At 36.7% G+C, this 25,110-nt stretch overlaps 1 protein-coding gene and 1 pseudogene across 6 annotated transcripts in view; one reads left to right on the top strand and one right to left on the bottom strand.

Annotated features, from left to right (window-relative positions):
- The window catches only part of THSD7B (thrombospondin type 1 domain containing 7B), a 1,079,084-nt gene that overhangs the window by 370,788 nt on the left and 683,186 nt on the right, over positions 1–25,110 (top strand). The gene's annotated exons all lie outside the window — the stretch shown is intronic.
- LOC118614730 lies at positions 1,209–1,327 on the bottom strand (annotated as a pseudogene).

Here is a 25,110-nt window from a genome sequence, read left to right as displayed (position 1 = left end):
CCAATCAGCATTTGATTTTTTCAGAATTCATAGTCATTTTTTATTTTCTAAGGGCATTTGACTATATACATGAACACACACCCCACACACCAAACACATAGATATCCAAGCACATTTTTATTTATATAATATACATATTCATTTTGTCACTCTGGATCAGTGTTACTTTGAAAGAAATACAGAACTTTCAGAAATTGTAATATTACTTTTTCAATGGCATCAATTTCTACATTCCTAAATAAGCTACACTTAGGAAACACATTCCTATTTAATGTATCTCTATACAGACAAGGGCATCTCCACTGTTCTCAATTCCAAGATAGCTTACTTTGGTTTTATTTCTTCTTTGAATAGTATGGACATGATCAAATATCGTGCAAATGAAATGACTGTAAATATTACTTTTAAAAGATATTTAAAAGAAGAAAGCCTTTTAAAACATATAGAGTTTCCTTTGAGATATCTATCTGCATTAGGTAGAATAAAAATATTGTGATAATGGTGGTCTATAGAAATTTGATTTCACTCGAAAAACAATTTTATATACCATGAATTAAGGAAACTCTAACCTGTTTGTATCTGAACTTTCACACTATTTCTCATATTAAATTAGGTTCCATAATCTTTTATATACTACATCCTTAAAATTTTTTCAACTATTATATTCACATCATTTTCAACTATTTTTACAATAACTACTTTTTTTGTGAGTCCCTCCTGCAAACATCATATTAAAGAGCGTAGGCTCTTTGGTTAAATTGTCTGGATTTGAAATCTATCTCTACCATCTCATGGCTTATTTCATCTTTCTGTGACTTATATTCAGTATCTATAAGTAGGTGATTATTTTGTAGTATATTCCTCACAAAGTGGTTGTAATATTATATGACTTTTTACTGCCAAAGTGGAATAGAAAATTTTAAACCTGTAATCATGGGAAAAATGGGTGTTTTCATCTAATAATTGCACAGCTAAATGAATCTGCTTCGAGTAGTATATTGTTTAACTTGTATCACACATGCTAAAATTGTATTTTGGAACTAAAATGTTTGCAAGATGAACTATGTAATTTAATTTATTATTATTATTATTATTATTATTATTATTATTATTATTATTATTGGTGAGGCAACCCTTGGTTAACCTCACAGATTGCAAGGACCAGGTCAGTTTAAATCCCCTATTTTTTTTTTTTTTTTTACTTTTTCTGCCTACAGCACCTGGTCTTCCTAGGTGGTCTCCCATCCAAGTACTAACCCGTCCCAACCCTGCTTCGCTTCCAAAATCAGACAGGATTGGGCTTCTTCAGAGTAGCATGGCCATAGGCCAAAATGAACTATTTTGCTAGTAGATGTAGATTTGTGTAGGCTTCCATAATTTTCTCATGTTTTCCATCTTAACATTTTGGATGATGGGCTAAGCCTCTACAGGAATTCACTGAGAGAAAGGAGATAAAACAGAGAGAGGGAGGGAGGAAAGGAGATAGAGAGATAGAGAATGATAGATATCAACTTCCTAGATTTTCTTCTGAACTTTTCAGCTTCTCTGATAGCATAGAACTTTTGTTGCTCCCTGGATACCTTAAAATCTTGAAAACTTTCATATTTTCTCCAGTGCAGTTCCCTGGGCTTATTATGAGTTCCTCCTGTGTGTTTGCTAGGTAAACTTATAGTCATCCTTCCAAGTGCCTCATTCATGAAGGCTTTTCTGACATCCAGGTAGACCGGAAGTTTTTTCTCTTAGCTTTCCTCTGTTCTCTGTACACATATCCATTTTAGGGATGGCCCTAAATCTTGACAGTTTACATATCTCTATCCAATATAATTTACCACTTAGAACACGGAGATGTTTATTCTGACAAATGATGTATTTTGTAGCACATCTGTCATAACTGCTGAGCAACAGGGGCACAGATAACTTTAGAAGTAAGAGAAATCTTGAATTTTATTTTAGGTCAGATTTCTCATTTTATAGATGAGAAAAACTAGAGACCCCCAAAGTTCTATTTTCATTCTATAGCCTTGGGTGAATCTAGAATCATTTGATTGCACTGGATGGACACATTTGGAATAGAACCCATTTTAAGAAAGAGATGGTGAGTCTGGTTTGTCTTCGAGTTCCTTAGAAAGATTTATTTTGATCTCAGCCTGAGATAGTTTAAAATTTTTGGATCACCTCTTCAAATAAAGTTCACATAGTATGCTCTTCTTCTGCTCTCTGTTTCAATGTTCTCTGGTTAGTATCTACATTAGGAGAAGAAAAATGGCAATAAAGCAAAGGAAGGGCGCATTAAGCAGGCTCTAACAAGTGTAGGTGCATTTTGAAAGCTAGGAGGATGGTTTGAATAGTATTGGAACACAATTGGCAAGGCAGTAAGTGGAGCAGTGTCTGAGGGCTGGGCTGTGATTGTGTAGCTTTGAAACGGGGGCAGTAATTTTCAATACATGCTGTGATCTGGAGGGCCACATCCTTCCCTGGAGGAGACTTCAGGGAAGGAAATGATAGTATCTTAAACCCGAGCATTATTTCATTCTGGTTGCATAATGTGATACGGTAGTTAAACTGTTATTGTAGAGCAATGGTTTATGCATATTTAGTGAGCTGCTTGTATCGAAATGAGTGGCTGCTACAATAACACAAATGCATGTGTGGTTTCCCGAACAGTTAATAATTGTTAAATAAGCAATTCCTTGTAAACCTCCCTGAGTCATTGTAACTCGGGTAGAGATGGATTATTCTTTCCCATTATTGGGGACAGAATAAAAAATAGCTGGTAATGAGGAAAATACTTTAAATATAAGGGGAACATTAATGGAGTAATCTGCCAATTATCATCAGGAGATTTTCAAAACTGATAGATACGTACCATGTGGGAAAGAAAGTGAGAATAGCCAGAGGCAATAAAATCCCATGGATCCTTGGAGAATTAACTTTCTTTCGTTTCCAAATAGATTTAGCAATATATGTACAGTGAAGGCAATGGGGAAAGCTATGCAGTAGCGAGGGAGTCAGAATATTTTGGCTGAAGTACTGACTTCCTTTGTAACAGAAATAGTGAAGAGAATTTCTCTTGATTTCAGAAATGTACAGAATAGGAGTAAAGTCTGCCTGTCTTCAGGTTGTTTCTCCTGAGAGGATAACATAATATTCCACAAACAAAATGCTCTAATTGTTTTATGATAACCCAGTATTGTGGTCCTTCAAGCATCCCTACATGTGTACTATTGACTGTAATACCTTTAAAATGATTTATGAATTAAAATTTTATATACATATGGTGTTTGATTACTGCTTTTGTACTCAAGACTGGGTAAAACCCACTATGATTTGTCTACAATGAAATATTAAGCAGCCTGCTAAATATTTAATTCACCTGCTGAATTGCAATAGAGTGGTTTAGAAATGTGAAACCTTCCTCTTCACTTAGAGGGACACTTGCTGTATAACCAAATAAATTATTAACACCACTGTTATTGTTTAGATCTTTATTATCACCTCTGATTGGCATGCTAGGAAATATTTCTGCTGCAACAAATAGAGCTAATATCTAAGAACAAATTCAATGCTATTATTTTTCAGACAGTAAATCTAAGCTTTTAACAATTATGAGCCATAGGAAAATAAGAAAAATATGCTTATTTCTAAAAACATTTGATGAACTATCCAGTAATGTCCTCAATATAATGGATTCCTCCTTCATGGATTTAGATATATCATGAATCAAATAATAGTTCCCGAAATATAAATAAATTGATTTGTGTGTGTTTGTGTGTGTGTATATTTACACATACATATATATATACACACACATATATATATATGACTCATTGATTTGTTCTGTCTAAATTTTCAGTACGCATACAATAAATTGATATAATGAACATTCGAGTCCTTAAAAAGAAGGAAAAAGAAAATTCTCTACTAAAACCCTAATCGAGCTATTACGATTGAGTTATAAAATTGATGCTGGCTTTTCTAGCAGTCAAGCCTAGGAGGCATATTATGATGGGTTGCAAAATTCTTGTTATCAGGAAGGAGGGACCATGTCAATTTTAAAAGATAAACTTATGTTCACATGGAATTCTAAAAGTAATATTTTATGTAGGATTGGGTGTAGAAGACTTTGAGTATGGACAAAGTTAAATGTCAATAGTGACCGTTTGAAAGAAAATACAGATGGGAATTTTTACCTGACTGTTTAGAATAAAACATGAGATTATGTGCTCTTATACAGAGCTTGGTAGAATATGGTCTCTGAAGAAAATGTGCCTTAGAAAAAGCTTGCTCTGTGACCACTAGTTTATCTGTTCATATGTCTGTGTTCTTCAGCAATTTAATTACCTTTTATACTGTTTCCTCATCTGCAAAGATCTTCCTTATAGAGTCATTGCAAGGGTGTAATGAAATAACGTGTATATGTAGAGGTAGAAGTTCATTGTTAGTTCATCCCTTCATCCCTTAGTGCTGGTGTTATGGTTGTGCCACAACACACACACACACACGCGCGTGCGCGCACATACACACGCATACTCTTTTTCATTTGAGATTTATCTTTAATATATTAATGCTGGATAAAAAAAAGACCCGATTCCTTATTAAATTTAAAGCCATGAAGATCAATTTGAATATCAAAGTTTAGCTCGGGGTATCTGAATAATGTTACAGTGGAGTGTTAAGATCTTGGGCATTATTCTTTGAAAGTTTCAGCTTATATTGAAAAGGAGGCTATGCATCATCTTTCCTACAGACAGCTCTGAAGGTATTTGCATTCTTTTTCTTGATGTTACTTTTTCTTTTTGAGTACTTTAAACAAAGTAACTTTAAAGTACTTTCTGTTTGGATACTTTCTTTAAAAAAAAAAACTTGCTTAATTATTAAGTCTGATGTCTTGCTGCTGTTACAGGTCCTTGGGGCCTTGGGTCAGGGCCAGAACTTTGGACTACTCCAGGTTTACTTTCTGTTCTAAGGAAATGGTGCCCCCTACAGTCATTTGATGGAAATTGTGGTCCAGAAGTTGGGCAAAACGACCCTTTTCTGGCTGGTGGCTAGGCAAACTTGTTAGAATTGTATGATGTCCACGTAGCAGACTGGTAAACTGAGCCAAATCTTCAAACTGAGCTATACAGCCATGACTGTTTTTCTTTCCCTTTTCTTAGAAAAATACTGAAAGTGCAAGTGATTCCATACTGTCCTTATCTTAGGGGGAATTGATCAATTAATGAGCACTGTCTTTTATAAGCTCCTTTCAATACTAGAACTTCTGTTGGAAAAGACTTCTGTATATGTGAGACAGTTAAACAATCCAGTGATCAAATTTGAATCGTTTTAGGTTCACTTGAGTTAGAATCACAGGGAAATACAGTACATTAGAGCAGCATTTTTGTGACCCCCATCAATGCGGGGGGCGGGGGGGGGGGAGAGGCGATCTGTTTTGTGGCCTGAATAGAGACAGCTCTAACTCTACAACGGTGCAGTGAGATGGGTCATCCTGTGTCATGCACAGAATTAGCTGTAGTTGCGTGTAGGTAGAATAGCTAACTAGTTTCCCTTCCATGTGGAAGAGCTGTTGCTTGCCTCTTTCAGATCCATTTTCCCTATTTGTTTATCCTGTTGTGAGCTTCAGGAGACAAACCTACTTCTTCAGTCTCTTTTGCCCATTGGTTTCTGACTTGGTTTAGCCAGTGCGGGGCACCCGGGGTGGGACCAAAGTAAGGTTGGAACCTTTATTCTGCTGGCTCCCTGACTGAAGTGTGTCTAGTTCCAATCAGGTGGCCTTTTTTCACCTGGCTCTTTCTCTCAGGTTCTAGTTACTGCTCTGTCCTCTAGTCCTTCAGATTGGGGTTAGTGACAACTCTCTTGTTGCTAGCTCTGGGGTACTGCATTATTCCTTGTGGCTTCTCCACACCCAGATAACACCTTGTAAGTAATACCTTTACTGGACTCTCCTCACATTACCCAATCCGAGTGTACTATCTCTGTCTGCCCAGGCCTTGGACTGCTGCTGTCATTTAATGCTGGTGATCACTTAGAAGGTGGGAGCTCCCACCAAAGAGATTCAGGCTAGGGGTGATTCTGGCTTCTGGTAAATATGGCCAATAGAAGTTGGCCAAAGCATTGCTAAAGTTAACTTGTGTTTTCTTGCCAATTACAATCTTTGAGTTATTTCTTTAGAACTGTGGAGTAAAAAAAAAAGAAATTTTTTTTTTTTACCTTTTTCAATCCATGGTATTTTAGAATTTTTAGGAATCATAATGTGGAGTCAGGGTGGTATACTATAGAGAGTTGTGGGCTCTAGAGTCAGAAAAACATAGGTTTGAATTCCACTTCCCCCACTTCTCAGCTGCATGGCCCTAGACACTTTATATAATCATTCTTTTTTCATCTGTAAAATGTGAAAATATTTGGGTCCTAGGACATATGTGTTTAATCTGTTGGGTAAGTACCTAAGTGCATGACAGCCAGAGTGCCTGTACCAGTTTGCATTCCCACCAGCGATGAATGAATGTTCCTATTGCTCTACCTCCTCATTAGCACTTGGTATCAACAATTATTTTTATTCCTAGAAATACCCAAATATAAACATATGCATTTCCTATTTTTAGTTATTCTATAGATTCTGGCCACAGTTAAAATTATGTAGGATCATCTGGTCTTTTTTTGGTCTGTACACTGTGTTGACGGTTTGACCATGTTACTTGTCAACTATGGTTAATGTTCTTTCAGAATTCAGAAGTGCCCAAGTTACTTTTTTAATATCTGTAAAAACAAATTTGGATACTTGCCTAAGCCACTGTTCATTAGAAGTACTAGTTTTATATAGTCACTGGTTCATCAAATATTTATTGAATACCAACTGTATGTTGGGACTTGGGAACAGAGCAGTGAAAAAAAATGACAAGGTCCTTGTAGTTATGGAGTTTACATTTGTGGGGATAATAATTTTATACATAATATGATACACTATAATGTGATAGATAATGCAACATGATGCTATATATAGATAGTATAAATCAGTGATAAATGTCATGATCAAAGCAAGGTCTAGGAATCTAGAGAACACTGTTTTGAGGGGAGATTGGGCTATCCAGGGAAAGGCTCATTGAGAGGATGACAGTGAGCAGATTTCAGAAAGTGGTGAGGGAATGAGCCAGGATGTGTGGAGGGATGAGCATTCCAGGCAGAAGGAAGAATGAGAGCAGATGCTCTGAAGTGGCAGGGTACTCGCCAGGTTTGAGAAGCAGTGAGGAGAACAGCATGGCTGGAACTGAGTAACCAAAGGTGGCAGGACATGAAGTTGGAGAGAAGGTCAGGACTGGGTTTTGTTGGATTTGGTAGATCAATGTTTTTCAAATCTTAATGTACCTAGAAATCACCTGGGAATCTTGTTGAAATGCAGATCCTGATTTAGTATGTCTAGGATGGGACCTGAGGTTAGTCATTTCTAATAAAAACCTGGGTAATAGCACTGCTCCTGGTCCATGGACCACACTATGAATTGCAAAGTTGGGGGGCTGGTCATGATTTTATTCTGAATAAGACTAAAAGTCTAAGGAGGATTCTGAGCATGGTAATGCTGTGATTTGATTTAAATTTTAAAGTATCTTCTGTCCGTTGTGTGGAGAAACCTCTGAGGAAGCTAGGGACTAAGCCAGGAAAGCAGCTAAGAGGCTGGGTGGAAGATTCTAGTGCTTGGTCTTGGGTGATGGTAATGGCAGTAATGAGAAAAATGCTAGCTAGCCCAGTTGTGTAGTTTTTGGACTGCCCAAGGTACTAGTAGAGCAGGCAGGTTGAAATGTAGGTAGGTTTAGCTACATTCTCTTGCTACGCCTTTTACTTTGTGATACATCAGCCAAGAAGGAGATCCCCTTTATTCAGTTCCTTCTCCCTGAAGGTAAGAGGTGGCTTTTGGAACTCTTTCAAAGGCAGGGCATGTGTTACCTGCTGGGGTATGAAGCACTTGCATTTAATTTAGAAGACCCTGGGTAGTTAACTTGCAGAGAAGTGTGACAGAAGCCTTTCTTTTAGTTTTCACTTGTACTGTCATGTGCTGTTGTTTGAGTTTGTGGCCCACGAAGGCTTTTCCTGGACAGCAGAGCAGCCACAGAGGAGCTGTGGCTTTGAATTTTCTGAACTTTGAATTTTCCAGAGAGTAGTCTTTCAAAGAAATTGCTCCTGTCAGAGGAGAAGGAAAGCAGACCAAGTCTTTTGTTTTAGGCTTCTCTCTGTGAGCAGATAGGAATGGAATCTCTTTAAAAATGCCTCTTAAAAAAAGAGGTCACTAAGTATAAAAGGAGAGAGCCAGATATCTATGCCAGTTTTCAAGCTGCGCCTGGTAGTTAATCTCCTGCTCCCTACTGCAAAAGTGGTCTGAAGATATGTCTTGTCCAAGAAAGAAACCATAAAAAGATGCATTATATGTTCTGTTGCTACTGAAATGGTGTGCTTTCTCTGAGAATGTCTTAATCAAGCTGGTTGTTGGATGTGCTTACATTGGGTTCCTTCATAAAGGCAGCTTTGCCCTTATGGGTTTTCTGGCACCACAGCGGGCACCACTTGTGGATGTTCCACTGTTGGGACTTTAGTTGATTTGTACTTTGTTGATTTGTATGCCATTTTTACTAACTTAAATCAATGTGATCCGATCCTTTAGGCATGTTCCTGTGTGCCATGCAATGGCACCATGCCAAACCTGTTTGAAAGATAAAGAAATAAAATGTGATGATATTGTTGTAGCCCTTGGGTCAGCAGTGCTCCTGGCATGGATCATTTGAGTTTCTTTATGGAGAGATCATGCTTGACTTGTTCCCTAGCACTGAACACAAGGTGATAGGAACCATGGCAACAGAAGTTGGAGATGCAGCAGGTCCTGGTGAGTCTCATTTGCTCCTCAGGTCTTCTCTGTTGAGCTGGATTCTATCCATCAGCTTTTTTCTTAAACAACATGTTGAGGGCTGGTAAATGTGGCACGTGCATCTGTCAGAGAGAGCAATCCATAATTCATCTTATGTTCGTTTAGATAGGAATTGGAACGAAGCTCTCAGATTCCAAATACAGTCTTGGAGGATTTTATTGTCTAGAGCAGAGGATCCAAAACCCAGTACACCCTGAGATGAGGCATGCGGCATTGATGAGTACAGAAGACTGTAGGAACCTGGAGAGCACACAGCCTTCAAAAGAGGACAGCCGCTGCTGAGCTCATGCTGAGGGTGACCACGTGTAAATGCAATTCCTGCATTGCCTTTTGGAAACATTTCAACAAAGCCAGAAATCACAAATCTTGTGTAAAATCTGGTTTTTAAGTGAGGGAAACTAATTCAAAACAATCTACACATTGTTCAGACTAATTGCTTTAAACCAAACAACAAGCACCACCACCACCACCATGTTCTAGAGGCTAGATTTATCCACTGAAAAGCTGTTCTTCAGCTCAATCTTAGTATATGCATATTCCACTTTTTTCAAAATAAAATGTTGTAACAATAATGATGAGCTAATGACCTGAAAAAGAGCTGAGGAAAGGAAGTCATCATGAAAAAGATATATTCTCACGAGCTGTGGAATTAATATATGTATGTAATCTAAAGAGAGAAACCAACAGTAATTGCTGAGCATTCTGCAATGCAGATGACAAGCCATCCCATGAAGTCAGAAGGCACAGCTCCACATAAGAAATACGCGTCTTCACCCTCTTTACTATTTTGCTACTCTCTACATCTGCTTAGTGAGTTCATAAAATAAAATATAAACTCTCAATCAAAAGTAGATAAACATTCAGGCTAATGGGGAAAATCCCAGGGTCCAGGCCATGTCAGGGCTAACCAATAACAGGGAACTCAGTGGAGGAGGAAATCTGGGGTCCCTTTTCTGGGCAGAGCTAGCCTGAGACTGTACTTTGCAGTTAAGAGTCTACCTCCAACTCTTATCTAAACTACAATAAAATGAATTATTAAATGCTATGTGAAACAAATTGCTTCACTAGAGCAATATTTTTCAAACATACTAGGATCTTATGAATCATGTATGTGATTAATTCATTCTAAACAAAGTATCGCTTTGTTTTTTAAATATCAATAATTTGAAATCTCATTCTGGAGCCCTTCAAAAGTTGCTGGAGCACACTTTGAACACACTTTATTATTTCAGTTCAGAAATGGTTTTTTTTTTTTCCTTGTTTAATTGGTCAACACCTTACCACATTATTTGCATAATGTTTATAATGAAAAATTTTAATAGCCTATTGGAAAAAAATATAAAAGATTTATAGCACTAAGTTAATCTGAAGCTTGGTAATTGATAATCATGTATTTGTTTGCTGCTTTGTAATATAGAAAGCGTGTTTTCCTGCTGTAGCTTACATGATTCTGGTAAGATGTTGGTGAAAGAGCTGTAAGCTAAAGCTCAGAAGCTGAGCACAATGATAATATTAATAATAGTAATAATAACAATAAGTACTATTTATTGAGAAGTTTCTTTGTACCAGGCATAGTGCTAAATACTTAACATACATTATCTTATTTATTCATCAGAGCAACTCAAAGAAGTAGACCACCATATCTTCATTTTTTAGAAGCTGGAAACTAAGCAATTTGCTGTAGGTCACACACAAATAGGCAGTAACTGGAATTCAGCCACAGAGCTGTTTAACTTTAATGTCACCATCATGTGCTTTCTAAGTTATACTACTAATAAATGACAGTATTAGGATTCACACTCAAATCTTCTAATTCAGGATACCATTGTTATTTGGACTATGGTAAATTTTGCTCTAAAAGTACATTATTTTTGAAAGTTCACACAAGCAGTCTTTATTGGGTTGGTATGAATGTATTCATGTATATCTGATTATGCAAATGAGCAACACCAGTGGGTATTTCACCCAGTGGTAAGTTAAATTCCTCAGCTCTTATTTAAACAGTTGATTTGTAAGATAAAATGATACTGTGATTATATAAAAGTGTGTCTTATGTTCTACATTTTTTTCTGTTTAATTACTTTTCCTCTCTTTAATTAATATCCTTTCTGAGGCCTCACACTTTTTTCCCCCCAAGGATGCCTATGTTGGGTTTGAAGGAAAAATGTTGACCTATATGTCAAATTATCTTTATTATTCTTATTATTATTCTTATTAATATTACTCTTAATTAAAGCCATTTAGCCTGCCCTCAGACCTGCTGTGATTTACCGGAGTCTGCTGTGCATTCAAACCCTTTGGATTAGCCCCACAGTGTGACTACAAAGCTCATGTTGTTTGGAAAATTAATGATGGATACTTCTCATTTCCCAAGAGAAGGGAAAATGAATTGACTGCTTTTTGAGATGACTTAAACATGCACACATAGAATTGATAAACGGCTTGATTATATTTACACTGGTATTAGTTTGGAGACAGCTGAAGGTTTTTAACTCCTGATCTCAAGTTTGAATTCATACAACTTTAGAGTGTCAACCACAAAATTAAGAATTTTATGAAAATGCCATGATTCAATTCAAATGTTATTCTGTCATTTTTTTAGCAAGCTCTACTGAATGATTTTTCGATTTTGTTGTTTTCAGAGACATAGGGTGAAATGTTGGGCACATTCTTCAAAACGAGATTGCTTGTTATATAATGAGTCTGATCAGCTTATTTCTATGCTTCTGACTCTACCAAATTTCTCTTTTAGATTTCATTAATTTTTACATTTATCTCAGTTTACAGAAGGCTTCTCTCTTTTGATTCTTGGAAGAGTTTGTGAGTTAAGTGATCCTCATTTTACAATATGAAGATCCGTGGCTCAGCAAAGTGACAGAGTGACTTGCTCTCCAAGCTTGGTATGTGGCTTGGTATGAGGACTGGTGACCTCAGGTGTTCTGACCTGCGCTGTTGCAGGCTCTTGAAATCCTTAGTATCTCTGAGTGTTCTGTTGCGTGTGCTTTCCAGAACTGCCAGTCAGGAACTTCGACTTCTATTTTTCTTTGATCTTTGAACTGGGTCAGAATTTTCTCAATTATTGACTAACAATTACATGAACTGTATACATTGCTTTGTTCCTGGATGAGGACGCCTAAATTTCCATATAAAATGAAAACAGGCTTTTAATGGGAAGAAGTTGAAAGTAAGAGCTCTATTGTCAATGTACATTCACTTAGGTTAGTCTTAAGAATGTCCTTGCTGTTAATTATGTGTGTGTAATTAAGTAACACCAGTTGTAGTTCTTATAAATCTTTTTTTTTTTTTTTAAACTACAGTTTTGGACAAAATACGTTTTTTTTGTTTTGTTTTGCTTTTGTTTTTGTTTTTAGTCTTGACACACAGTTCTTTGCATATGCAAAAAAGTCTTTAGAAAAAATTATTACAAACACTTGGACTTTCTTGTCCATCAGTTACAGGAGCAGTAAGATTGCCTGTCCTGATGGTTTAAAGCAGGAGGTGGCAAACTGTGACCTGTGGGCCAAATCTAGCCTGCCACCTATTTTTGTATGGCTCTTGAGCTAAGGAAGTTTTTTATGCTTCTCAGTGATTGAAAATAAATCAAAAGAAGACTGATAGTTCATGATATGCAAAGTTATATTCAAATTTTAATGTCTATAAGTCAAATTTTATGGAATACAGCCATGTTCTGCTCATTCATTTACAGGTCATCTGTGGCTACTTTTGCATTATAATGACAGAGTTGGCTGTTGTGACAGATTGTATGGCCTACAAACTCAAAAATATTTACTGTCTTGCTCTTTATAGAAAAGTTTGCCAGCTTTTGATCTAAAGGAAAGTTATAGGGTAGTATATCTGTATTGCCTTAAGTACATCTTTTATTTCCTAAATAAAGGTATTGCTTCTTGGGTTTTAGAGAGAAGAAACATAGGATTCACTGATTTATAGCAACAGTTGGCTTGAGTAGGCCAGTCAGGTAGAAGGATATTAAACTTTGGCCTGTTCCAAAAGTGGTTCTCCAGCAGCCTTCTATAACTCATAACTTGGTGCTGTAAGAGATGCTGATTTGGATTAAGATATTGTTTCTCCTGGTTAACTATATTAAACTATATCCAGGTTACCTTTCAGCATCTGTTAATTTGGTGTTTCCTATTGGAATTGATAGCAATGATGTAAACATATGGGATAGATTATTAAATGCTTCTTTTTTCTTCAATTAAGGTGTTTATTTTAAGTTATATTATGGAAATAATTACAACATCAAACTCTTGATTTTATGGCTGAAATGAAACTAAAATATTTACATAAAAACATGAGCTGATATAAAGAAAAAATAGAGTAACAAATAATATGTAAATTTGGTAAATATTATGAACTTAGTAAGCAAATGGCCAAAGTTTGGAAAACACTGCTTAAAAAAGATGAAAACAAATTAGGTTATAAATTTAGTTGGAGGATTCTGGGCATGCCAGAAACAGAGAGGTAAATTTTCACTAAAGAAATGAGATGAGGGAATGCCCAGCTGAAAGAGGGGTTCTTCTCGAAGTGGGGAGAGAGAACCAGGAGAGGACATCGGAAAGGGTCTGGAATTATTTAGAACATGAAGCACAGCATTCTTCTGTCCTACAGTCTTTCGAGTTTTCTCAGATATTGAGCGAAGAGGTCTCTACCATCATTTCATTTTATCTGATTGTAGTTTTTGGGATATTTGCAGATTTGGGGGTTGGAGGAGCTTGAAAGGTATCTTTTGATAATGTTGTGTCTATTACATGTGTGCATCTTATGAAGTGGAAAATATTCTGCCTCTTCAGGAGTATCCTACTTTAATAGTTTGTTATTTAAGTCTGATTTACTGTCTCGAAAACAGTGATTTTAATAGCTGCATAATATTCCATTGCATGAATAAGACAATTTAATTCTCTATTCTTAAAATTTTGGATTTTTTGTTTCATTTTGCTACTATAAATAACACTGAGGTAAAAAAAAAAAACCCCTTCATTCTTAGTTACATTTCTGATAAATTCCTTAAAATAGATTTTTACACAGAGTTCCTTGGGTTAAAGGAACATTTGTAAGACTTAATGTGTAATGCCAAGTTGCCCTTCAGATAGGAGGTATACATTTATATTTCTGCTGGTTTATTTATTTATATATCTTTATCCTTGTATCTGATAAAAAGTTTTTTAATTTTTGAGATATAGGACAGGCATGTTGCTCTTGAATATTATATCCAAAGATTTATTTATCTGTTGGTATGATGAATGAGAATCTTTATGTCGTTATTTTTCTATAGACTTACTATTGGTACATTAAGAAAACAATTATTTCGGGTATATTTTGCATATGGCTAAACTCCTGTTCATTCTAAAAGTATTTAAATTGATTTCTCCTCATTTGTATTTAGGCACCTGAGAGGTTAGAGTAGTCTTTAGCAGTGAAAATCTTCAACTTTCCTCACTGTGTGTGAAGATGCACATAAAAGCCTCTATTGTTGGTTCATGCTTGCCTAAATCCCAAAACTATGCCCGTAAGTAAAATGCTGATCTAATTTGGGTGAATTCATCTGGATAAATCTGCAATTTTGAATGCTTCTCTTTAAGAATAGAACTTTTAGAAATATTAAGATCTTGTTTGGTATTGTCAAATTTGTTTTTAAAAAACAGAGAGAACATGATTATTCTTAGAAAAGAGTTGACTTATGTCCAGCATTACAAAGAACCTGGAAAAGGTTAGGAAATGGCTACAGTACCTTGTTTCTTTTAGCTTAAAAGAGAATTTATGTTTTAATTTAGTTTTTCAGCCTCCATGTGAAATTGTTTAAAAGACTGTTAAGGCTGGCAGTATAATAAAATGCCACTGATTCCTCATTTCTAATTTTTTTCATTTAGCAATGTCCATTGGCTTTCAAACAAGCTGATTTTTAGAGGACTGGATTTTGCCACTTATAGCACTAATAAAATGATGCTGTTATAAAGAATTGTCATTTTAGGTGCTATCAGGCTAATATGCTTTTGATAGCTTGGCATCTCAGTGAATAATTAAGTATCATGCACAGGTGAAAGCAGATTTAATGAACATGAAAACTACTGAAAAGCTGTATGCTTAATACTTTGTTTTGCTTTTGTTTATTTCTTCTCAATCCTCCAATGTTGACACTGGGAGCAAAAGGATCCAAGCTAGTGCTCTTGAAAAAAATATAATGAGCTTTAGTATGGAAGTGGGGTGCTTTTATGATCCAGACCTTGTCTGTACAAACACCCATCCCTTTTTCTCCCTCTCACCCTTAGGGATTTAGTCAGGAATGGGACAAGAGTCAAGCAAGGCAAATGAACATAGTTCTCAGGACTTGGTCTTAGTCTATTATGGGGAGAGGTTCTCACTTCCTCTGGGGATGAGTAAATAAATAAGATGAAAGCCTGGATGTGGGATGGCCATCTGAGCCACTTCTTGGGGAGAAGAAATTAAAGGAGAGACCTAGAGAGAGATAGGCTCCTAGGGTACTTGTTTTGGTTCCTCAGTTGGCTTTGGCTGGAATGAGCTCTTGGACGTCAAAATTATATTGGCCAATACCTTTCCTTTCTTCTCTCCCCTTGATTCAGTGTATGAGTTTAGAAAATGTTTTGGTCAAATGAAAAGGGAAGAATCCTGAAACATCTCCTATTGCTCTTCTCTGCACTCACCTTATTCTGCTCTGGCAGCAAAACACACTGGTGCTTTGCTGTCCCTGAGATGTAACAGGCACCTCAAGCCATTTGCATTTGCTGTTCCTATCTGGAAAGCTCTCCTCTTCCTCAAGGCTCTGGTCTTTACCACTTCACATCTGTGCTCAGGTCTCAGCTCCTCAGGGAGGCCTCCTCTGACTCCTCATTTAAAATGGAAGCATGCAGATCCCTCTGTAACTCCCTCTCAACTGCCTTCTAGCATATAAAATCCCTAATTATTTGCACACCATCAGGATTCCCTCACCTCCACTGGAATAGGACACCATCAAAGGAAGAGATTTGTGTCTCTTTTGTCTCTTCTGGTATTCCAAGCACCTCAAACAGCTCTAGATAGGGTGGGTACTCAATAAATATTTGTTGAACTGTATATAAAAATGGTATGCAATCACTCCTGAGATTATTTATTAATTAGAAATGAATTGACATCACATACTTCCTAATATGATGTACCAAGAAGAACACAGCATCACTTCTGTGTTATTTGGCCACAAATACAAGGAAATAAGAAAGCATCAGCAAAATCTAATACGAGGAGTATTCTATAACACAACTGGCTTGTATTCTTTAAAACACTAATATTACAAATGAACAAGGTAGGCCGAGAAACTTTCTGGATTAAAGGAAACTAAAGAAACATGGCTCTTTGCGTAGGTGCCTGTGCTAAAAAAAAAAAAAAAAAAAAATCCAAGGGGCATCCTGTCCTAGGAACTATAGGCCCACTCTGAGACTGATAACTAGTCCTGCCACCACTTGGGGGACTACTAATGGTCCTTCACCAAAGTATGGATAAATGTCAGGCACTCCTTAAGCACTTTGAACACTTGGAGTCATTTAGTCCCCAGATCAACATAGCAAATTTGGAAAATAGACATCAGTGTTTCCATTTTACAGATGAAGAAACTGAGATTTAGGGAGGTGATTTGGCTATTACATTTGAGATTTTAACTCTATCTCTGACTGATTCCAAGTCTGTTGCTCTTAAGCTCTGTCTTAAAATATGAATAAGTATGTCTAATGAAAGAAGGAAGTGTCCAATAGAAGTGGAAGAAGGCCCAAGAATATGACTAATCATCACAACAGAGAGTGTTTAAAAGGGAGATGCCTAGCTTAGGCATCATGATTCAGTGGATGGAATTGGGAGTGTAACATGTTTAAAGCACTCCAGATTATTCTGATGTTCTTACTGCCCTAGAGAACTAGATTTAGCCCTGTACATTTCTTAAATTGTTTATCCTAAGTAAACGTGAATTCTAATTTACTTTGTGGAATACCATTGGGGACCTTTTTTTGAAGAAATTTGGCCTCTAATTACAAGGCAGTATACCAACAAGGACCTTCTTTTATGATGTGGGTAATATTTAGAATAATGGTAGGCACAGTCCATACTTTCTTTTGGTTGGTTGGTAATTTAATGTGGAAGAGATACATATTGTCTGGAAGAGGTGCATTACCATGTAGGATATCTTAGTATGAGATGACTTTTCAAAGATACAGGCAGAGATAATGGATGACCAAGGAGAATGAGGCTCTTAGTAATAGCATTTGGAAATTCCTGAACTATCCTTCAAAGTGAGCCTTTAAGACTACTCATTTGAAGACATCCAATGGTAAAGTACCTTTTATAAAGTATGTTCTCTACGAATTCTGATTTCATGTCTTTTTTCTTGTGACAGACAGTACTTGCTTTAGTTAGCAGAAAGCAGACGAAACTTCTTTTCTTGGTGTTTAGAGTCTAATAGTGTGTAGTTGCTTTTAACATTTATATCTCAAAGGACTTCCTCTGTGATTTTTTCACTAAGTTGACAAAGAATGTTAGGTAAGCCCTTTTCTTTAAATTGTTCATATTGGTGTTAGGAAATTGACCAAGATATGTAAGAATAATATGATGAACATTTATCCATTGACTGAATTCTCCAGAAGATTTTGTGTTAAGTTGTTCCTCCCATGACGATGATGCTCACTGATGAAAATAGTTCTTAATATGTGTTGAATACCTACTGTGGCCCAGACATCATACTGAACATTTTGTACCTAATATTGCCTTTACTTTTCTATAACAGTGATGTGCTGAGCTTAGTACTTTTTGTTTTGTTTGTTTTAGGGAAGAAAAAAACCCTCTTTTTACTAGTGTTAAGACTCGTATGTGTGTGGAGGGGGTGGGATTTGAAGGCAGAACTTCTTGAGAGTGAACAGCCCAGAACAAGTGCTCACTTGAGGCCCTATTTACCCTGAGGATATAAGAAGGATTGTTTCATGGGGTCCCCTCTAACATCAAGTACCTGTCCACCCCCACTCTTGCACCAGGGTGTCAGAGAAGATAGGAATATGGATTCTTATCGTTATGCAGCTGTTGTTAAACAGAGTACAATTAATGCACGCTTTGTGGATTTCAAAGCCACAGTGTAAATGAGAAGATTTCACATAGATTTTCTCTGGGACTGTCAGTGACAAAAGGGTCAGCTTTCTGGTGGGGAGGAGTGGCAGAAGGAGATCTAGGGTGAGGAGAGGAAGCAGAGCTTAAATTTTAAATGTTATATTAAGTACAAAAATTTTAAATATTGTTACATGTGAGGAAACTGATGTGGAAACTGTTAATCTTAAAATAAAAACCAAAGGTGCAAAAATTTTAAATGCTGTCACGTATGAGGAAATGTATGTGGAAAGTGTTAACCTAACAATACAAACCAAAGTGAGAGGCAATAGGCATTCATTTGAGATCAAAAAAATAGCAATTCAGAAAGCGCGGATTCAGGTAGAAACCCAAGTAGTGTAAAATTAGGAAACAAGGTCAGTGGTATTTATGAGAAAAGGAAGGGAAATAATTACATCAACAGAAGGAAAGTATTTCTGTTGGAGTAGAAAAGCTAACATAGTGATGCTAATTCTAAACATGTTTTTAATTTTCAGTCCAGTAGCTATCAGCCTTATAGTCATAATATCTGCTCTCTTGTAATCTTTGCAAATAGTTGTTTGGGATACAATATTGTTTTAAATCTAGTCCAAATGTTAATTTGCCCTGTTTTAACATTCCAAAGGTTTGAGACATTCAACCTACAAAACATTTCCTCTGAGTTGGCAGTTCTGACTCCATTTTAAAGTCCCTGCCTCACCTCCTCTCTCTCTGCATTTTTTTTTTTTTTTTTTTGGTTTACAAAAAAAATTAAAAAACTTTCCCAAAGTACAAAGTAGCTCATGGTATAGCTGAGATTTGAATGTAGTTGCTTTGGACATATTTCGTCCTTTTTCTACTTTTTTAAGGAAAATTATATAAATATCAACTTGGAATTCATACTTTGTTACATATAAGTACCTTCTGATTATTTAATATTATATGAGGCTAAGATCCTTTTTATATCCATATCCACAGATGATTTTCTGTTATGTTAGCTTGGAAGCATATGGTTTTGAACTGTATAATATATAAACACCAAAGTCATTTCTTTTAAAGAGCTATTCCTGGAGTGTTGACAAATGATTTTGTGTGGCTAGGCTTCAGTATTTTGAGTGTACCAAATATAATCAGTGTTTGACTGATTAAATATGTTACTTGCAAAATATTTTATTAGGTTTGCAAACTCTAATACATGGCCTGCTGTCCTGTTTCTGATAACTCAGGGTGAATATGGAAACTTTTAATACATGGAGTGTCTTCTCTCTGCTGATAGATGATTCTGTAAAAAATGGATAAGGTGATGAGATCAGAATCAACTGTGTTTCTTATGCAGAACCAGTGCTTGAGATGCATGTTAAGTCCCTAACTATGCATCTCATTAACTTGCCTAGCAGTTGGAGATCTGCATACTGACTTTGAGAATATTTCATTACTGTATTTTTCTAAGGGAAGTTTTACATTTAGCAAAGAACTGAAAAGATATGTGTCTCTATAACTCGGCTAGTTGTATATTATGATCAATATGAAAGATTGCCTCTGATTACCTGGAGACAGCATGAAACTGTTAAGCTATGTTAGGTTTTTGGTTTATTTTCTGATTGACTGAGTCCTGTAAAATTTAGAAAAAGGAGGTGCATTAAAGAAAATTTAAAAATGTTATTTCTTCCTACTCAGCTCCTTTCTTTCAAAATCTTTGTTTACTATTTGGCTTTTAAGTTTTGCAATAATTTAGAAGAAAAATGAAAAGATATTTGTGTTCATTTTACAGATGACAAAATGCAAAGAAAAACAAGTTAGTTTTCTGTTGCTCTGTAACAAAATATCCTAAACGTAGTGCCTTAAAACAAATTTATTATCTTACTGATCTTCAGGTCAGAAGTCTGACATGGGTCGCACTGGGCTAAAACAAGGTGTCAGCCAGGATGCATTCTCTTCTAGAGACACTAGAGGAGTATTTATTTATTTTTCCTGGGCTCTTCCAGCTTCTAGAGACGTCCTGCCTTCTTTGGCTCATGGACCTTCCTCTATCTTTAAATCCACCAACAGTCCTGCTCCTCTAATGTTTCCAGTCTCTCCCTTCTTGTCTCTCATCTCTTTAACCCATTCAGTAAAGGGTCTCTGCTGCTAAGGACTCATATGATGAGATTGGGTCCACTTTGATAATCTTGGATAATCTCTCCGTCTCAGCATCCTGACAGTTGCAGTGTCCTTTTCCCAGTGTGAGGTAACATATTCAGATGTGGAGACGAGGACATGGACACCTTTTGGGAAGGGGGTAAGGTCAGTCTTCTGCCTCTCATAGGTTCTCCAATGTTATGGAACAGATTGCAAAAAGACTTATAAATAAGTGTTAGTGTCATCCTTTTAGTTATGAAATTATATACTCTGAAGGAGACTTTCTGAAATGTAGCATAGCTCATAATTATTTAAATGTGCTCTAATGAAATAGATTTCAAGAAATGGCAGATATGAAAGAAGGAGGCTCTATTTACTAAATTTCTTCAGGTTAAGGAGCTAGCTCCCTAGTATTATAATGGAGAGAATTTGCTATGCTCATTGGTGGTTTAAAATTATTTTGTGTATTTATCGTAGCTCCCAAATAAACCAAAGGAGGTAAATCTGAGCCATCTTCTCTTCCCCAGTGGGCCATGATCAATGCTGAGCCCATGGTTTCTTGTTCATCTGTTGATTGCTGTTAAAGAGCTATTTGATTACCTAGTAACATCGGTAGGGCCAGTCAGATTGGGCAAGGCTCAGATTGTGTTTTCCAGTTTGAGCTTCTTTCTTCTTCTCTTCCTTTCCTTGTTGTACTGTCCCATCTAGCCTCCTCTGGAAGGTAAGAGGAGCCTTTTGTCCTTGAAAAATCTGCTGTTAAATTCTTCACTCATGGTGCCTGTCAAAATGTATTCGTTTCTATTGAAATAGTGAAAAAAAAAAAAAAACTACCAAAGAGAGATGAGATGAAACTACAGATGCAGCCAATAAATATGAGAACATTTTATTTTTTTTTATTATTATTTTTTTTAGCAATATGACTTTCCTGGAGATCCCTGAATCACAGTAGACTCCCTATTTTCTCTGTACTGGATGGTGTCTCCATTGCTACTTGCTCAGTGATGGAAAGTGAGTGATCTGATATATTTTAATAAGAGCCTTGAGCAGAGTATCTACCTCTGGGTAGACTTATTGATTCATTGGTTAATTTATATATTTCTGCTCTCATCTCTTTGAAGACAGAGTTTCTGACTTATCAAAGGCTGTGTGCTGATAAGTAATAACCTAGAATTAGAAAACTAGAACAAGAACATTCTAAATATTAATGTAGTTAATATAGTTTCTGTGATTAACAAGCAGATTCGACCCGATAGTAACAGTAACGAAGAGAATCATGAGAAGTCAACCATCCCTCTGGCAATGTTAGATCAGCTCCAGATTTTTCCAGGATTTCTGGCCCAATTTTTCAAGGGAAGAGGTGTCTCTCATCGACTTGGAATACATAGCATATTAAAGAGTTTTGCAATATGTAAGATATTTAGAAAACTCATATTTATGATATTCTGGTGTCCGGACCTATGTGGGTCAGCATCCTGAAAAGAAAAATGAATAGATATTCCTAAAATGTTTAGGACAAACAGATTAAGAATTACATGTGTACTTAAGCAGCAAGTTTAGTTCTCCAGGCCAGGCAAATGACAACAATCCATCTGTACACTACAGCAGCAGTCCATAACATATTTGGCACCAGGGACCAGAGCTCCTATGGAATTTACTATTAGCCTGTTGATCTGAGGTGGAGCTGAAGCAGTGACGCTAGTGCTGGGAAGCAGCTGCAAATACAGATGTAAAGCCTTTCTCTCTTGTCTGCTCACCGACTGCTGTGGGGCCCGGGTCCTAACAGGCCATGGACCAGTACCAGTCTGTGCCAGGGGTTGGGGACCCCTGCACTAGAGAATGAAAGTGAAGTCTTATTTGAGGAAAGAGTGTCCCTAAGCTGGCCAACCTTTGTTGCTAGTGTGGTGCTGAAGTTTAGTGGAGGTTGACAGTAGAGTGATGAGTGCCAGAAAGGACCTCACAGCCTCAGATACTGGATTGCAAACCATGCAGAAAGCAGTGCTAAGAGTGTGTCGTGGGCTGCTTTCTTCAGCAGAAGAAATGGGCAAATTTTTAGGGTTGATACTTACAATATTTGTTAGTGGTCAATGGTAATAAGATTTTTAGAAACAATTATCCCAGAAGGAAGGAAAATGAATGAGAGAGAGAATAAAAGAAGGAACTCATTTCATGTTTTGTTTTATTAAAAAATGAATTTACTCCATTTCTTACCTTTTTAATTATTCAGGGGAGGGAGCACTAATTTCTAGCAAGTGATTGCGTGTGTTTGTGTTATGAGTGTATATTCGTTCTTGTGTGTTAAATTAGTGAACACAACACAGGAGCCATGGAGATGCTGATAGATGAGTGAAGACTGACATATACTCTGTTATCTTCACTTCTTGATTTTTAACTCCTCAGTCCACTCTCATTTGTCCCCTGACCTCTCACTTTACCTAAAATTCCTAAGGTCTAAGGTAACCTTCATGTTTCTAAACTCAAAGTCCTAATCTTACTTTAAGCTCCCAACAGTATTTGGCACTTATCATCATCTCTTTCTCAGTTAATGGCACTATCATTTATTTTATTATGCAAATCAGGAAACTAAAACTATCCGTGACCACTCCCTCTTTGTTATATCCATATTTACTTAGTCAGCAGATTTGGTCTTCTTTATTTCCTCCATCTCCACAGCTACCACCCTAGTACAACATGCCATCACTTCTCATCAGGTGTGCTGAAGTTGTTTCATAAACATCTTTCCATATCCACTCTTGTCTGTGTTCCCTTCCTTTCCTTGCACAGCTGTCAAAAATGTACATCTGAAGATGTTAATTCAAAGCAAAACTGTTAACATGACTCACAGAACTCAGTGTGTCTGGTCCTGACTTCCTCTCAAGCATCATCTTGTCTCTTTGCTCTGTACACTAGCCACAAAACCTCCTTTCAGTTCCTCAGAACTGCCAAGGATCTGCTTGCCACAGGGCCTCTGCACATGCTATATCCTCAGCCTGCAATATCTTTGCCTCTCCTGCTTCACTTGGTTAAGGCCTTTTTGTTCTTAAATTTTAGCAGAGTGTCATTTCTTTTGGGAAGTTCCCTTTGAGTTTTCTTATTAGATTCCTTCCCCCTTTTATCTCTCACATAGCAGCATAAGCTTCTCCCACTGTTTCCTGCTAGTCTGTAAGCTCCATGAGATCAGGAACTATGACTGACTTTTGCACCTGACATGGAGTATGCGCTCAGGAAATATTTGTTGAATGAGTGGAATCTTACTTCCTCTATGAAGTATTCATTACCTATTCATACCATGAAGGTCTCCCATTTTTAGGTTACTCTAGTATTCACCACTTAAATATGAGTCTTCCCTTGTTCCCTTTTAAATGTACATTTCAGGATTTTCTTCTAACTAGATAGTAGGTTTTAAGTAGACAAATTGTAAGTTCCCTGAGGACAAAGAACATATCTTATGCCTCAAAAAAAGTCTTCCAGATTACCCAGAATGATTTTGAGCACAAAACAGGTTTTGAATCATGACTTGGGAATTAATTGATTCACCTTTGTTCACATGTATGTGGCAGTTCAGTCATAATCTTTTACACGTGGCTCCTCTTTTCACAGCGGTCTCCTCTCCCTCTTCAGATGTGGAGTTTCTGAGGGTAGGTGAGAGTTGGAAGTAGTACCACTGATTTGTACACCCTTCTTTGTGGGAGCTGGATGGAACCTCAGCACGAGTCTTTAACTCTTCACCTTTCTGATTAGGGGGCTGAGATGCTGAGAGGAGGAGCTCATGCCTTACATGAGGCAGGTGTGCAGTAAGCTGAACCGCCAGATTGCATAACTAATTAGAAGAAAAGCTGCGGCCATAACTTGGGTCCCCTGACTCCAGGCTCATTGTTCTTTGCTGGGTTGTCTCATTTAAATTTAGAGAAGAAAGATTAAGCACTCATTAATAGGATGAGGAACACATGCTGGGAATCGAAATTAATAGGAATGGGGAAAGCTGGGAAGACCCTGGGGGAAAATATGGGTGTGTAGGTGAAGCCAGATGAAGGAGGGATGGGTTATATATTTGGTGAAAACCATTATATAGAATTTATTTTTGTTTGAAACATATATATTACATCTATTTTTTCTTATGCCTTGCTACTTTAATTTTTATTTATAGAATAATTATACATGAAAACATCCCTTAAAAATATTTTCTCTCTTGCCTTCTTTTATCTTTTTTACATATTTATTATACAAGCCATATATTGTGACCCCACAGAGTATCAGTCTATAACTGTGAGTGCTCATGTGTCTGGCTTAGTTTATGTTTACAGAAATCTCATTGCCTTTTCTCCCAGTCCTTTGCTCACCCCCCCCCCCCCCGGGTACCAGATGTCATTTTCTTTATTGTGCAGTTGTGTATGAGAGTGTGTGTGTGCACATGTGTGTGCACACACACACCTGAATGTTCATAAACAAAAATGGAACTGAAGGGAAATACAGTGACATATGGTACCTGAAGAACCATGGTCTCAATAGTAAGGCTGTAATCACAGGTGCAGATATTTGACATTTGACAAGTGAATTTTTTTTATGTAAAACTGTTTTAATACATTAAGTTAAAAGATGGAAAATTAACTGCATACTGTAATGACCATATCTCTCCATTGAAAAGGAATAAAAAGGAAAACTTAATCAAACAAATAAGTTAGGCCCCAAGTGACTTCTGAACATGTTTTTCCAAATTCTCAGGTTTCATTGTTGTTTCCTCTTGGGAGTTCTTTGCTTCTGCATTTATTTTTCAACTTATATAGATAGTGTGGTAGGGTGTTTTGAGTGTCACTAACTTTAAAGTATTTGGAAATAGAGTTTCATGAAGATACTATAATATTTTCTTTTTTAATGTCAAATTTTACTATAAATGCAAATTTTTCCTTCTCTTTACCCTTTCAGATGTTTAATTCCTCATTTTTCTCCCAGTTTCTAAAACCATTTTTCCCTCT

The sequence above is a fragment of the Rousettus aegyptiacus genome, unplaced genomic scaffold, assembly GCF_014176215.1.
Source record: "Rousettus aegyptiacus isolate mRouAeg1 unplaced genomic scaffold, mRouAeg1.p scaffold_m13_p_2, whole genome shotgun sequence".
Taxonomy (NCBI): domain Eukaryota; kingdom Metazoa; phylum Chordata; class Mammalia; order Chiroptera; family Pteropodidae; genus Rousettus; species Rousettus aegyptiacus.
The sequence above is the reverse complement of the archived record's forward strand: the minus strand, read 5'-3'. Positions and strand labels throughout refer to the sequence as shown.